Genomic DNA, 15,805 nt, shown 5'->3' with positions numbered 1-15,805 from the left:
AGGATTAGGATCCGATTGAAAATCCGGTTTTTAATCCGACCCGATCCGGTTTGGTCAAAACCGGTTTTGACTCAATCCGGTTTCGGATTGGATCCGGTTTTGAATAGTGAAACCGGTTTTTGTGTGCATCTCTAAAGCCCAACACATGGAAAATTGGGCCCAAACCTTTACAAGGTCTTACCATAAGGCCCAACCATTTAGTCCAGTCCAACATTCAATATTTTAATGGCCCAATATCACATAATCATAAAGGCCCAAACTATGGCCCAATTTTCCAAATTGGGCCCAACTCCTCATATGGGCCTTACCTCAAAGCCCATTAATTATTCTAGTTCATTTGCTTGATCTTGGATGGCCTATTAATAACCCAAATCATCAAGGCCTAATAGAAAGGCCCAACAATAAACCCAAGTGAAATTAGGGTTTCACATAAAATGACGATAATGGTTAAGTGTTTCTCACTTAACCAATTAAGGACTTAATCCATTAAGTCCATCACTCTTCTAAATAAATCATATGGTGTGATTGGGCTTAATACACAATTCCATTCCAATGGCCCAAATGTGGGTCCCGATAAGTCCAATCCCATAAATCCAATATTAGGGTTTTCTAAACCCTAATTAGGGTTTCCAATCCCATCTTAGCCCAATAAGCCCAAAACCAAGTCCTTAAGTCCATTAGGGTTTTCCTTAGGTCAATTAGGGTTTATTACACCCATTAGTCACATGTTTGGGCTTTTGGGTCCATTAGGGCTTCATTGGGCCCATTAGGGTTTAATAGGCCCATTAGGGTTTTAGTCCTTTGTCCAAACATCCAAAAAGCAATCCCAACACAACTAAGCACACCGCCACCCGACACGGCGGCCGGTGCCGGCAGGAGGCGGCAGCCACCACCTCACGGTGGTGGTTTTGACTTTCTTTCAATTATTCTACTTTCTGGTTACAATTTACAATGCTCAAACTCAAATAACCCACACACACATTAAGCTAAACACACACACAACCACCCTAGTGGTGGCCGGTGGTGGCAGCCACCACCTCACGGTGGTGACGGTGGCTTTTTCGTGAATCCCGGCCAAATGACACCACACCCAACATCCACTAACAACAGAAACGCACCCACACTTGGACTTTGGTCTTAAAGGAGAAAACTGTGACGACGGCGTGATGAAAAGACCGACGAAACGAACCAGTGGCGGCGACGGTGGTACGAACTGCCGAGATACGGGCTGAGGCAGTCATCGGAAGAAACAGGGAAGAGTTCACACCCGGTGACGAGTTCACACCCGGTTTAGGGTTTAGGGTTTCATATTCTATATATACGAAGGGGTGACGAGTTCACACCTGGTGATGCATCTTCCCCATAATTACAACTTCGGTCCCTCCTTCCCCCTTCCTTTCAAAATGAGATCATAAGTTACCCTTTTAATCCCAACATTAAAAATCCATTACAAAATAAGTCCTAAATTTACCCAACAACCCCTCCCTCTACAAATTGTTATCAAAAGAAGTCCTTATGTTACCAAAAGCCCCTAGCTTCCAAAATCTTTTCAATTTAGGTCCACATGATCAAACTTCAGCCATGTTAACATTTTTAGCCCCTCCTCCTCTCATTTGTTTCAGCTTAAGTTCCAATAATTACCACGGAGCCCCTGTCTTCATAAATATTTACAACTTGAGTCCGGATTTTACACTTTTAAACCCCCAATCTGTAAAATTGTGACAATTAGCTCCTCAAGACCCACTCCTTGCTATATAATTATTGATTTTAGGGCTACTATTCACTCATTAATTTATTTATTTACTTATTTAATAAACGGGGTGTTACAACTCTGCCCCACTTAAATTAGATTTCGTCCTCGAAATCATTCCTTACCATTCCTTACACGCCCAATCACTCTAGTAACATGGTCGCCAACATGGGCACACCCTAGTCTTCCCAGGGTGGCCGTGACCAATCTTTGCAAAGCCCTAAAATATGTTGTCTCGAGATCGCCTGATTCCCTGACAACCCACTCATACTGAATCATTATCTTTGAATCCAATCCGTTTATCCCTCAACGGACTACTCGACTTCTAATAGCTCGAGGTTCCCACTATAAAACAGGATCACAAACTTAATTATCCGTGCAGGTCACTTATACTTGGACTAGGCTCAGCTGATCCCGCTGTGAGTGGCTTGTCACTTCCCAACCAACCAGCTATTCCGCCCATATTTGCAACCTAAAACACAAATACTAATGCTGTCCAAACGCTGAAACTGCCTGAAGCAGTATGCTGCTACAAGGCTGCTTTCCAAAATCTACCGAGACCTCCCTGGTCTCAGTTCATTCACCAATCATCTGAAATACCGGGTTCCGGCCCAGCTGCGGAGCCAAAGGACTCCCTACTTAGTCGCCTCACATGACTTCTGAACGAAATCCTACTCTGGAACTAGTTGCCACTAGTTATCATGCCACTGCGACTCTAACAACTTTCTGATCCAACTGAGTGGGTCCATGCGTCGAATCCTGACGTCACCAAATCCAAGGCTAATAGTGATTGCTACCCGACCAATGGTAGCCTAATATACCAAATGACCTTACGCAGTCCATTGCTTCCCTGACCTCATAACCGTAGTGGCGTTCCTACAGTCTCATCACTGGCTCAATCAGGTCTAATCTATCTGGGAAATTCCAAAATCCAACCCGTGGATTTCCATATCCTCACTGCTACACCTGAACTGGTAGGTACTATTGTTCCTTCCGCGTCCTAACAACGCGCTCATGCTATCTACCAACCTAGTGAATGCTACGGCTACACCCGCAGGCTTACAACACTTCTCACACTATCTGCTAACCTCATGAATGCCCCGGCTACACCCGCAGTCTTACAACACTTCCCATGCCAACTGACTACTAGTGAATGCTACGGCTACCCCCGTAGTCTTACAACACTTTCCATGCTAACTGACCACTACGGCTACCCCCGTAGTCTTACAACACTTTCCAAACCGGGTCGAACACGCACTCGACCTAACACTCAACCGAACTTGAGTCCTAACTGAAGCTCTAACCTGGTTCCCGAAACCTGCTATCTGATGCCAAGGAAAAGAGTGAGCCAAATGTTGGAACGTTTTCTAAACTCCCAACTCACCCAACCCTCAAACTAGACGGCCGCTCGGCCGCCTTCCTTCCTGACGCGGATGCGAAACTCATCCCAGTTTCACACCTATTTCTGTTCTTGAGTACCTGACTGATTCTCCCCCACTTAGCTTCGGCTAAGTCTTCACTGTACGTGAGCGTTGAAGGGTTCCCAGTCCCTCTTACTTTCTAATAGTCTACTGTCAACAATCTGAGCTTACCAATGCTAACGATCAATTACCAGTCAAACCTCAAGATCGCCCATTCTATGAAATCTTGAAGAGTACTCTTGAAATCTGGTCCAGACTGACACCTCAATCCACCTCTCATGCTGACCATTGGAGGCCCTAAATTCTCACTCTGGCCGACGAATCCTCGATCTCACTTCCAATCTTGCAACACCAATGGACTCTAACTGAACACAACCCATGCGAAAGTACATTCCTCTTGAACATCCAATATCCGAACTCATGCATCTAACACCCGCTACTAGCACTACCATCTTCATGCTACCAATCCTTTCCTAGCAACGGTAGTGCTTGAACTCCACAGTTCTTCCATAGACAGCTGACGACCATACCCGAACAATGACAGAACCACTGAACTCTAACTTTCCTGGAGAACTATCGCTTTAACTCTGACTTGATATCCTCTGAATACTACTCCTGCATAGATCCTGACAAGATCCGGAATGATAACGGTACACACGGAGCCCACTTCGCAAGATACATCCCTCTGTAGGTGCATCAAGGACTTTTCGGCATGCAGGATGGCATATATGATCCTTGATAACCCCAACACTAGCAGAGAACCGACCCGATATCTAGCTTATCCAACTCACTCACAATTCCCAAGCGATACGGATTCCCAATATCCACTTTGAAGTGGCAGAAGATGACATACCCGCGGACATCTGACGTAATCCCGATCACCTCCTCTTGAGATACCTCGACCATTCTGAAGACATGATGCAAAACTCTCTTTCGATATCGATGACATGACCTAACAATAGGATCCTCCTTGAAGGATTCTAAGGATCCATTGTCTTTAGGCTCCTGGTGATCCCCTAGCTATCCCGTGACAATTTCGGCTCGAATGGCCCCAAGACGACTATCAAGAGCTCACTAAATCCCTTCCTTGGCTAAATGAAAGACCACCGAGGTCCATTCCCATAACTCTGCAAGTAATCTCCGATGAGATGAACTTTTGTGATCGCGCATCGACTGGTCTAGGCCGTGATCCTGATCCGGAACCAGAATCTGAATCTTATTCTTGGGTGCTTAACACCATACTAAACTGACATTCCAATGATTCGAATATACCCAAGAATCCTTATCGCCTTTTGCTGACATGACCAACCCCGCTACCCTGTAGTAGCCTAAAACCTTGGAGCGACAAACTCCCTCGTGCACTTTCCTGTACGTGCTGCACTGACTTCGGCCCTGCTGGCCTTTCACCCGATGATCAGAAGTCATGGGTCTCTTCCTGGGACCCTCTACTATACGCACCTGGAACAACCCTCTCTTTCCAGGGTGCTCCAAATCAATATCGCATATGCAACTCTTGGAAATCAGATCCTTCAGGGTCTGACACCCTGTCACGCTCACTAGCTCGCTTGCCAATGGCTAAGCTGCAACAACTGGAACATCCTCTGTCCCCAAAATGGGTCACAAACTCTTCCCTGAAGCTTCTCAGATTCTCCAAGACTCTCACCGATTCGAGTATGGATCCTGTGCTTTCAGTAGTACGGGCCCAATACTACCTTCCACACCTATCCATACTTTCCTCAGCAATCCTCTAGAATCCTCCAAGTCATTTCCTCAAACTGGTACACCCAAGTCTCACTGAACCTCATTACTAACCCACTGAAACGTATCCTACGCTTTCCTAGGTTCCCGAACTCACCCAGTCCTCAGCTGCTGAAAGATTCCCAGTAATGTCAACTAGCTACCTTATGAATATAGCCACATGCAACAAAGATCACATAATCCTTCGAGTAAGATACCCATCCCTAGAACGGTTGGAATCAGACAAGAGCTGCGCAATAGGGTCAAGTCCATCACTCTGAGATTATCCGGCCTGTGTCCCATGTAACTTAGCATATTCACTTAGTAGCTAACTCACATCACAAAGAGTACCACAAAGCACAAAGCAAACAACATCCAGACAATGGAAAATCTAACCATCATAATCTAATCAAACCGTTCTATCCTTTAATCAGGAGTCTGTACATGCAATTCAATGGCTCATACAATCAAGCATAACCTAAACAGACTATCCTATCACTGACTGATCAGTACTAGCATGCAAGTCTACAAGCACATACAATAGGCATATAAGGCATCCTCCTAGATCCTCAACCCTAATCTTGCATGCAGTTCTCATAACCATATCATATCATATCATAACATAACATGTATGTGTATCTTGGGGAAAACTTACTTGAGCTCGGCTGATTGAACGCATCACACACTTTGTTCTTTTCAAAGTTCTGTTCTCTTTTCAAATTCTTTTCAAACTTCTTTTTATAAAAGGGTTTTTACTTTTGAAAATTTTCATACCAAGTCCTTAGTTTGAGTTCAGACACACCCGGGAGTGTGCCCGAATCCCTTAAACCAAGGCTGTGAGACCAACTTGTAACGTCCCAAAAATACAAGGCCAAAAATTTCATTTTCTTTTTAATTAGGTTATTATAAAACCAACAATATAAGAAAACATTCATTATAACATATCATGTCAAACCAGTATGTCAATAATCAAGCATGTCATCATAAAATAATATCAGAGTATAATCCCAAAGATCTCATGTACGGAAAAACATAGTGTGATGCGCTGCGATCGAGCCAACTCCTTTCCTTTGCAAATGAAGTACCTGAAACCAATACTTAAAACCGTAATGAAGCTTAGTGAGTTCCCCCATCATACCACATACCATACATAACACATACTGCCAGACATATCTGGGTGCCTGACCTACCCCTTCAGTCCTCTCGACCGGTAACCTTGCCTAGCATACATAGGTGCTGGCCTACCCCTTCTGTCCTCTCGACCGGTAACCTTGCCTAACATATCTGGGTGCTGTCCTACCCCTTTGGTCCTCTCGACCGGTAACCTTGACTAGCATATCTGGGTGCTGGCCTACCCCTTCGGTCCTCTCGACCGGTCTTCGGGGACTATTTCACCCCTACTACTACCACATAAAATCATAACACATATCATAAGATGTCTAACATGACTGGGCACTAACTACCCCTTCGGTCCTTTTGACCGGTTCTGGGGTCTATCCTACCCCTCCTATCATATATCACATAGCATCATAGCGTACTAGCACGTAATCATAACGGATAACACATACCAGACAATTATCACAAAGACAATCATCTCAACTATAACTCATACTAGTGAGCCGGCCTTGGTGCCTTAGACCCACTTCTACTGGAAGGTAACTCACCTCACACTGCTGAAGTCCCGCAGACCTAACCCCACACTGGTGAAGTCCCGCAGACTCAATCCCAGCTGCTGGATGACAGATTCCCGAACTGTCAACACCAAAACATCACCCAATTAATAATTGGGTTCCAACACATAACCATAAATACATACTTGGGGGTAAATACTACTTTTCCCCTAACGTAGCTTTATTCAAGCCCAAGGCCCAAAAGTCAACTATGAGTCAAAGCCCAACACATGGCCCAATTTTCCAAATTGGGCCCAAACCTTTATAAGGTCTTACCATAAGGCCCAACCATTTAGTCCAGTCCAACATTCAATATTTTAATGGCCCAATATCACATAATCATAAAGGCCCAAACTATGGCCCATCTATGGCCCAATTTTCCAAATTAGGCCCAACTCCTCATATGGGCCTTACCTCAAAGCCCATTAATTATTCTAGTCCATTTGCTTGATCTTGGATGGCCCATTAATAACCCAAATCATCAAGGCCCAATAGAAAGGCCCAATAATAAACCCAAGTGAAATTAGGGTTTCACATAAAATGACGATTAGGGTTAAGTGTTTCTCACTTAACCCATTAAGGACTTAATCCATTAAGTCCATCACTCTTCTAAATAAATCATATGGTGTGATTGGGCTTAATACACAATTCCATTTCAATGGCCCAAATGTGGGTCCCGATAAGTCCAAGCCCATAAATCCAATATTAGGGTTTTCTAAACCCTAATTAGGGTTTCCAATCCTATCTTAGCCCAATAGGACCAAAACCAAGTCCTTAAGCCCATTAGGGTTTTCCTTAGGTTAATTAGGGTTTATTACACCCATTGGTCACATGTTTGGGCTCTTGGGTCCATTAGGGATTCATTGGGCCCATTAGGGTTTAATAGGCCCATTAGGGTTTTAGTCGTTTGTCCAAACATCCAAAAAGCAATCCCAACACAACTAAGCACACCGCCACTCGACATGGCGGCCAGTGCCGGCAGGAGGCGGCAGCCACCACCTCACGGTGGTGGTTTGACTTTCTTTCCATTATTCTATTTTCCGGTTACAATTTACAATGCTCAAACTCAAATAACCCACACACACATTAAGCTATACACACACACAACCACCCTAGTGGTGGCCGACGGTGGCACGTGGTGGCGGTGGCTTTTCCGTGAATCCGGGCCAAATGACACCACACCCAACATCCACTAACAACAGAAACGCACCCACACTTGGACTTCGGTATTGAAGGAGCAAACTATGACGGCGGCGTGATGAAAAGACCGACGAAACGAACCAGCGGCGGCGACGGTGGTACGAACTGCCGAGATACGGGCTGAGGCAGTCATCGGAAGAAACAGGGAAGAAAAGGGCAGCAACGACGACCACTAATGGTCTCTTCTGATCATCTACTGCCATGGCGCTCAATGGCAACCTTCGTCTTCAGCTGTGGTGGCTGTGGCGGAGGAAATGATGACAACAGTAGCGGCTTCGGTGGTGCAAGGTGGCGACAGCGGGGTGGCAGCTTCGTCATCTTCCTCCGACCCCCTATCGGACGCGACTCCCACACGAAACACACCGTCGGCTGAGGAAATCCGGCAGTGGTGACGGCGCTCCGGTTTGCGGAGTAGCGGGTGGTGTATGCAACGTCTCGTGGCAGCGACTGAAGAAGGAGAAGGAGAAGAAGAGCGGTGGAGACTCGGTGTTCGCATGGCGGCCTTTCGTTGATCTGAAAATGGGGTGGTGGCGCCGGTGAGGGAGGCATAAGCGTAGGTGGCGGCTGCAGTGTTAGCTAGGTTTAGGGTTTCATATTCTATATATACGAAGGGTTGACGGGTTCACACCCGGTGATGCATTTTCCCCATAATTACAACTTCGGTCCCTCCTTCCCCCTTCCTTTCAAAATGAGTCCATAAGTTACCGTTTTAATCCCAACATTAAAAATTCATTACAAAATAAGTCCTAAATTTACCCAACAACCCCTCCCTCTACAAATTGTTATCAAAAGAAGTCCTTATGTTACCAAAAGGCCCCTAGCTTCCAAAATCTTTTCAATTTAGGTCCACATGATCAAACTTCAGCCATGTTAACATTTTTTGTCCCTCCTCCTCTCATCCGTTTCAGCTTAAGTTCCAATAATTACCACGGAGACCCTGTCTTCATAAATATTTACAACCTGAGTCCGGATTTTACACTTTTAAACCCCCAATCTGTAAAATTGTGACAATTAGCTCCTCGAGACCCACTCCTTGCTATATAATTATTGATTTTAGGGCTACTATTCATTCATTAATTTATTTATTTACTTATTTAATAAACGGGGTGTTACACTTACTCTTCCAGTTAATATGATTGGAGATATCAAGATTGACTACATTTTTACTTTGAGAAATGTTCTTTATGTGCCTGAGTTTGATCTCAATTTGATATCAGTCAGTGCATTAACAAAAAGTCAACAGTTCATAGTTCAATTCACATGTCATCATGCTTATATTCAGGATACCATTCACAAGAGGATGATTGGCAAATCTGATATGTATGTGATGAACACTAAACATGAAGAGGATGTTAAACTTGTTGATACTAGGATCAATGTTGTTTCTGTTGATTTGTGGCATAAGCGATTAGGACACCCTTCATACAAAGTTCTTATTCCTATTAAGAATCTTTTTGGTGTTTCTATATCTCAGAATAAATGTAATGATCATTGTTCTGTATGTCCTTTAGCTAAACATAAACAATTGTTGTTTGAAAGTTTTAACAACATTTTTGATGAAATATTTGATTTGGTTCACTGTGATATTTGGGGTCCATATCAGCATTCTACTCACAATGATCATAGATTTTTTGCAACTATTGTGGATGATAAAAGTCGATATACATGGATTTATTTGTTGAAACATAAGTCTGACATTACAGGAATAATACCAAAATTTTATTCCTATGTCAAAACTCAATTCAACAAAAGCATTAAGTTATTCAGGACTGATAATGCAAAAGAATTGGAATTCAAATAATTTTTTGCAGACAAAGGCATTCTTCATCAAAAAGCATGCGTGGCTAAACCACAACAAAACTCAGTGGTTGAAAGAAAATATCAGCATCTTCTGAATGTTGCCCGCTCATTACTTTTTCAATCCAAAATTCCAATTCATTTCTGGGGAGACTGTGTTCTTACAGCTGCTTACTTGATCAACAGAATTCCTTCAAAGGTTCTTTCACATCAGACTCCATTTCAAAGTATATTTGGTTGTGCTCCTACCTATAAGCATTTACGCAATTTTGGGTGCTTAACATATGTTTCTACTCTGGTTGCTAATAGATTGAAATTTCAACCAAGAGCCAAAGCATGTTTGTTCATAGGGTATCCTCCTAACATGAAATCATACAAATTATATGATCTTGAAACCAAACAGATTTTTTGCTCTAGGGATGTTGTTTTTCATGAAAACATATACCCCTTTCACAACAATTCTGTTGTTGATCATATTGATCCATTTGCTCACATTGTTCTACCTGTATCATTACCTGATCATGATATTTTCATAAATACCCCTGCACCAGTTTTGTCCCACAACTCACAAATTCCGCAAAAAGAAGTTCCAATTCCATCAAATTCAATTCCAGTAACATCTCAACCTATCTCAAGACCTGTTAGATCACATAATCCTCCTTCTTATCTCAGGGATTATCATTGCAATATTGTTTCCAAGAATGACACACTCTATTCTTTGCATGATTATTTGTCTTATGACAATTTGTCACATGCACATAGAGTATTTGCAATGAATGTTTCAGCTAATTTTGAACCCAAACTTTACAAAGATGCTTCTAAACAAGAAGAATGGTGTGATGCAATGCAAGCTGAACTTGATGCTATGAAAGAAAATAATACTTGGACTATAGTACCCTTACCTCCAAACAAGAACACTGTTGGATGCAAATGGGTATACAAGATCAAATATGGTTCTAATGGTCAAATTGAAAGACACAAGGCTAGACTAGTTGCTAAAGGGTTCAATTAAAAGGAAGGAGTTGATTACTTTGAGACTTATTCTCCAGTTGCCAAACTTGTTACAATCAAAGTTTTACTTGCATTTTCGGCAATTAAACAATGGGACATGGTACAACTGGATGTGAATAATGCATTTTTGAATGGTGATTTACAAGAAGAAGTATTCATGGACATTCCACAAGGTCTTCAAATTCAGGGGGAACCTAAGGGTTCAAAACTTGTATGCAAACTGAATAAATCAATCTATGGGCTCAAGCAGGCTTCCAGACAGTGGTTTGACAAGTTTTCAAAGTTTCTAAAAGTGTTGGGATTTATTCAGTCAAAGTCTGATTATTCATTCTTTCATAAAGGTAGTGGTGAAATATATGTGGCATTACTTGTCTTTGTTGATGATATTATCATCACTGAACCATATAAGCAAGGGATCACATTCTTAAAACAACAATTAATGTAACATCCCAATTTTCGAGGCAGAAAATTTCATTTTTAATTAAGTAAACATATAAAATCATTTGCCAAACATTTCTAATATTGTATCAATTCATAAAACCATTACGTCGTGTTTCAAAAACATATCATCAGGTAATAATAATAATCAGAGTACAATCCCAGAACTCAATGCGGAAATTATGCGTGAGAGTGATGTGCCGCTACCGCGCCGACTCCTTCCCCTTCGCTGAAGAGGTACCTGAAACAAAACTGAAAACTGTAAGCACGAAGCTTAGTGAGTTCCCCCATCATACCACACACCATACAATAACATACTGTCAGGCAATTCTGGGGTGCCTGACTACCCAGGTCAAGCCATTCTGGGGTGCTTGACTTACCCAGGTCAAGCCATTCTGGGGTGCTTGACTTACACGTCGGTCCTTACGGCCGACATCCGAGGACTATTTCACCTCCTACTAGTACTAACACATAATATCATAGCATAAACATAATGTCAGGCAATTCTGGGGTGCCCGACCTACCCTTCGATCTTGACGACCGAACTTGGGTACTATACTCCCCCTACTACCACTATCACACATAACATATCATGCTAGCACATAAACATATCAGGTAGCAGCAAACCTAGATGAATATCACAAAGACAATCATCTAGCATACAACTCCTACTGGTGGGCCAGCATTGTGGCCGTAGACCCACCGCTACTAGAAGGTAACTCACCTCGTAAAGCTGAGTGTCGAATCTCACTGGAAGTAATCTCTAACAGCTGCTCCGATGACTCCCAGCTATCATAATAATAATAATGCTCAATCAGAGTCCACAACACTGCTCAGGGTAAAACGACCATTTTACCCCTTGGTCCAATTGGAACATACATGAGTTCCAAATTCTAGATCATGAAGTCCAGCCCTCATATGGCCTAATAAGGGCTCCCTAAGGGCCCACTAATTGCCCAATTTCTGAATTGGGCCTTAACCCCCAAATGGGCCCAAAAGTTCAAGTCCTAATATAATGGTTCCAAGGGGTCCAATTGTGGCCCAATAGGCCCAATACCCTAAATTCAGATTCCCAAGTCCAGAATTATATTTTCCCAGTGGGCCACTGGGCCCAAAAGTCCAGGCCCATCTCCTTAAGGCCCCAAAGCCCAAAATACTCATTCTATATGCGTACGCACGGCGTACTTGGCATGTACGCCCAGTGTACGCTGGCCTTGACCAGATCGGGGGTTGACCCAGTACGCGCGGCGTACCAGGGAGTATGCCCAACGTACTGACCAGCTTCTTTGGAACTTCATTCAGGACTTAATCAGTTAAGTCTTTACGTCCAAATACAGATCCAGGTCCTTTAAGACTTCCTAAACCATAAAGTCACAAACTTTATGTGCTTGCATGCAAGGTTGGGGTCAAAACATGACTTTGGTCCTTTTAACAACCTTTAAGACCCAAAAACACTTGCATGGTTGTGGCTTAACCATCAATGTCCGATTTTTATGACTCTTAGTGCCTCTAAGAACCCAAAAGGACAGTTCTTATGCTCTGGAACCAAAAATACTCAAACACTCTCAACAATGGGGTCAAAAAGGACATAAAAACCTCCAAATAAACAAATCTAAGCATACAATGGTCAAGTATGGAGCTTGATACCTCAAAGGAGTCAGAAATTGTGTCAATCCTCTGGATCTACAAGCTCTTGGTGGATCCTTGCTTCTTCTTCAAGCTCCTTTCTTCTTTTCTCACTAAAACAACACCAAAAACACTCTCAAATGGATTCTGGAACACAAAGGCACACAAAGGGAGCTAGGGTTTTCGTGGTGGCTGGGTAAGAGTCAAGGGAGGCTGAATAAACATGAGTTATGTTCTTTATATAGGGAGTAAACCCTAAATTTTAGGGTTTAATGAGCTGCATGCGTACGCTGGGCGTACACACCTGGCCTCCGCGGTTCATTCTCACGAGTACGCTGGGCATACATGGCTGTGTATGCCCCGCGTACGTCACTTCCTCAGTCCACTAATAAGGCCTAAAGGTCAAAGCCCAAACCAAACCATTCCATTCTTCAATTTTAAAATGATTAATAATACCTGGAAAATCCCGGATGCTACAATTAAGTCATCAGTTCAAATTGAAAGATTTAGGTTCTTTGGGCTATTTTTTGGGTCTTGAAATAGCAAAAACACAGAAGGGCCTTTTTGTCTCTCAAAGAAATTACACTTTGCAATTAATTGAAGATGCAGGTTTTTTGGCTGCCAAGCCCAAATCTACTCCCATGGATCCTAAACTTGACTTAGTTGAGCACATGGGAGAATTGTTTGATGATCCATCAAAATATAGAAGGCTTGTGGGCAGATTATTATACTTGAACATAACCAGACCAGATATTTCTTTTGCTGTTCAACGATTATCCCAATTCATGTTAAAGCCTTGTACATGTCATTATGAAGCAGCTTGTCATCTTCTGAAATATTTGAAGGGTTCACCAGGTCAAGGCTTATTCTTCTCCAAAGATTCTTCCTTACAATTAAAAGGCTTTTGTGATTCTGATTGGGCTACTTGCAAAGATACTAGAAGATCTGTTACTGGTTTTTGTATATTTCTAGGATCTTCTTTAGTTTCATGGAAAACTAAGAAACAACATACAGTTTCAAGGTCATCAGCTGAAGCTGAGTACAGGGCAATGGCTACTACCACGGCTGAACTTGTTTGGCTAAGACAATTACTCACAGATTTCAACATTCCACTGGAACAATCCACATTACTATTTTGTGACAATGATGCTGCAATTCAGATTGCTAACAATCCAACATTTCATGAAAGAACTAAACATATCGAGGTGGATTGTCACTTTGTAAGGGAAAAAGTAGAAGATAAGACCATTAAACTTCTTCCAATAAAACCTGCAATGAAACTAGCTGACATGTTTACAAAACCATTACCTGGTTCTAAGCTTCAACCTTTCATGGGCAAGTTGGGGCTGAAGAACATATATTCTCCATCTCCAACTTGAGGGGGAATATTAGAGGATCGATATTGTAAATTAAAATAATAGAAGAGTTGTATTGTAAATATGTAATTAGTCGGTTAGTTGGTTAGAAGCTCTTTGAGCTGTTGATGTATAAGACTCGATTGTATCACTTCTTTTCAATTAATGGAAACTTCATCATTTTCCAATCTGTAATATATTCTTTCTAGCTATCCATTGTTCTATCATTTTTAGATGATGAGAAGTGTAATGTAAATTTATTAATTTTATTTAATATCATAAGTGTCAAAATCTTAAATGTATAGGAAGATGGTAGGAGAAAAAAATAGAATGATATTTGATTTTTCTTTTTTATAACAACTAACTCATATATACTTTAAATCCTATTTCTAAACTATATATTTATTATTACTTATATTTTATGTCAATCTACTTGTCTTGGCCAAACTTTGATAACTAATTCTAACTGACATTCAAACGGTGACGTTACATTGCCATGGCCTGGTCTGTGGAGACTTCTCTAGTAAATGAGCGCTGTCCATGTTCAAGTTCTGGATTTATTATTTAATTTTAGGAAAAATATGAACATACTTTATTATATCAAAATAGGCTATAAAAATTAAATAAAAGGTCTTTCCATCATCCATCAAATTACAAATTCTTTTTGTACAAGTTACATATGTAGCAACATGACATCAACATATTTGACACGAATTACCTAAATGGTTAATGATGATCAACGGAAATGTATCCTTTTGGTACACTCTATGCATCGTATTATATATTATTCATGTATATTCTATATTTCGTTTATGATTTGATGGAAGTTCTACATACATAATGGTTATATTTATATCAAAAACATTTTTACTAAATAAAAAATACACAGGAATGACTTGCACTCAAAGATTACTGCAATATATATAGGTTGATAATTAAAATGAAATATTAGTTTTTGTTAATTAGAACAATTATCATTATTCTAGGTTTAAATCTACATTTCATATAAAAAGATTTGAACACTTAATTTTTGATTAATGGACACCTTTCCATCAATTCCTATGCCGCTAGGCCGTGAAATAATAATGAAAAAAGATCGACAAAAATAAGCCGAGAAGTTTATAAAGTCACATAATGTGCATCGGTGTTCGTTCATATTTAGTCCCTTCAAATTTAATCACTTTATAGAAATATTATATTATTATTTTAAAAATAGTTTATATAATTATATTTTGTATATTATTTATATATGAAACTGAAAAACAGAAAAAAAAATTAATTGACCAGTCCAACTAAAGTTTGATTCAACCTGAAAGTTTGACACTTTAACTTTTATCAATTATCTTATGCATACATTTTGCACTATCTATACCGAAGACATTATGCATGGATAATAGAAAACAACAAGAACCAAATGCATCCAAGAAACATACACAAAATCTATACAAAACAAATGCAATATTTTATATACGATATGTTATGTTATGATACGTACCAAAAAGCATTAATTCAGTCAAATCTAAATATAGTTGCCACTTGTTTCATTTTTATTGGGTATTGGATGGTGTAAGCCCAAATGGGGGTTTAATCTGTGATTATTTTAAGACATTAACGCCACTTGGGTAATTTCAAGATTTGAAGCAAAGGCCTCTACGTCCAAAGGGGAAGTTTTGGCGACTTTGCTTAGATTTGCATGCTTAACTTATCCACCTTTGCACATGTCAAATGGTCATCCCAATATCACATAACATCCTATAAATACCCTTTTGTATTTCATGTCCTTCCATCATCGAACATCAA

At 41.0% G+C, this 15,805-nt stretch overlaps 1 pseudogene; it reads left to right on the top strand.

Annotated features, from left to right (window-relative positions):
• The first annotated feature begins 13,321 nt into the window (after nucleotides 1-13,321).
• Nucleotides 13,322-14,029, top strand: LOC145127579 (secreted RxLR effector protein 161 pseudogene; annotated as a pseudogene).
• Nucleotides 14,030-15,805: the final 1,776 nt, after the last annotated feature.

This window comes from Lactuca virosa, chromosome 7 (genome assembly GCF_052849685.1).
Source record: "Lactuca virosa cultivar CGN04683 chromosome 7, Lactuca_virosa_CGN04683_v6, whole genome shotgun sequence".
Classification (NCBI taxonomy): Eukaryota; Viridiplantae; Streptophyta; class Magnoliopsida; order Asterales; family Asteraceae; genus Lactuca; species Lactuca virosa.
Note: the sequence above shows the minus strand (reverse complement) of the source record. Positions and strands in the feature narration are given on the sequence as shown.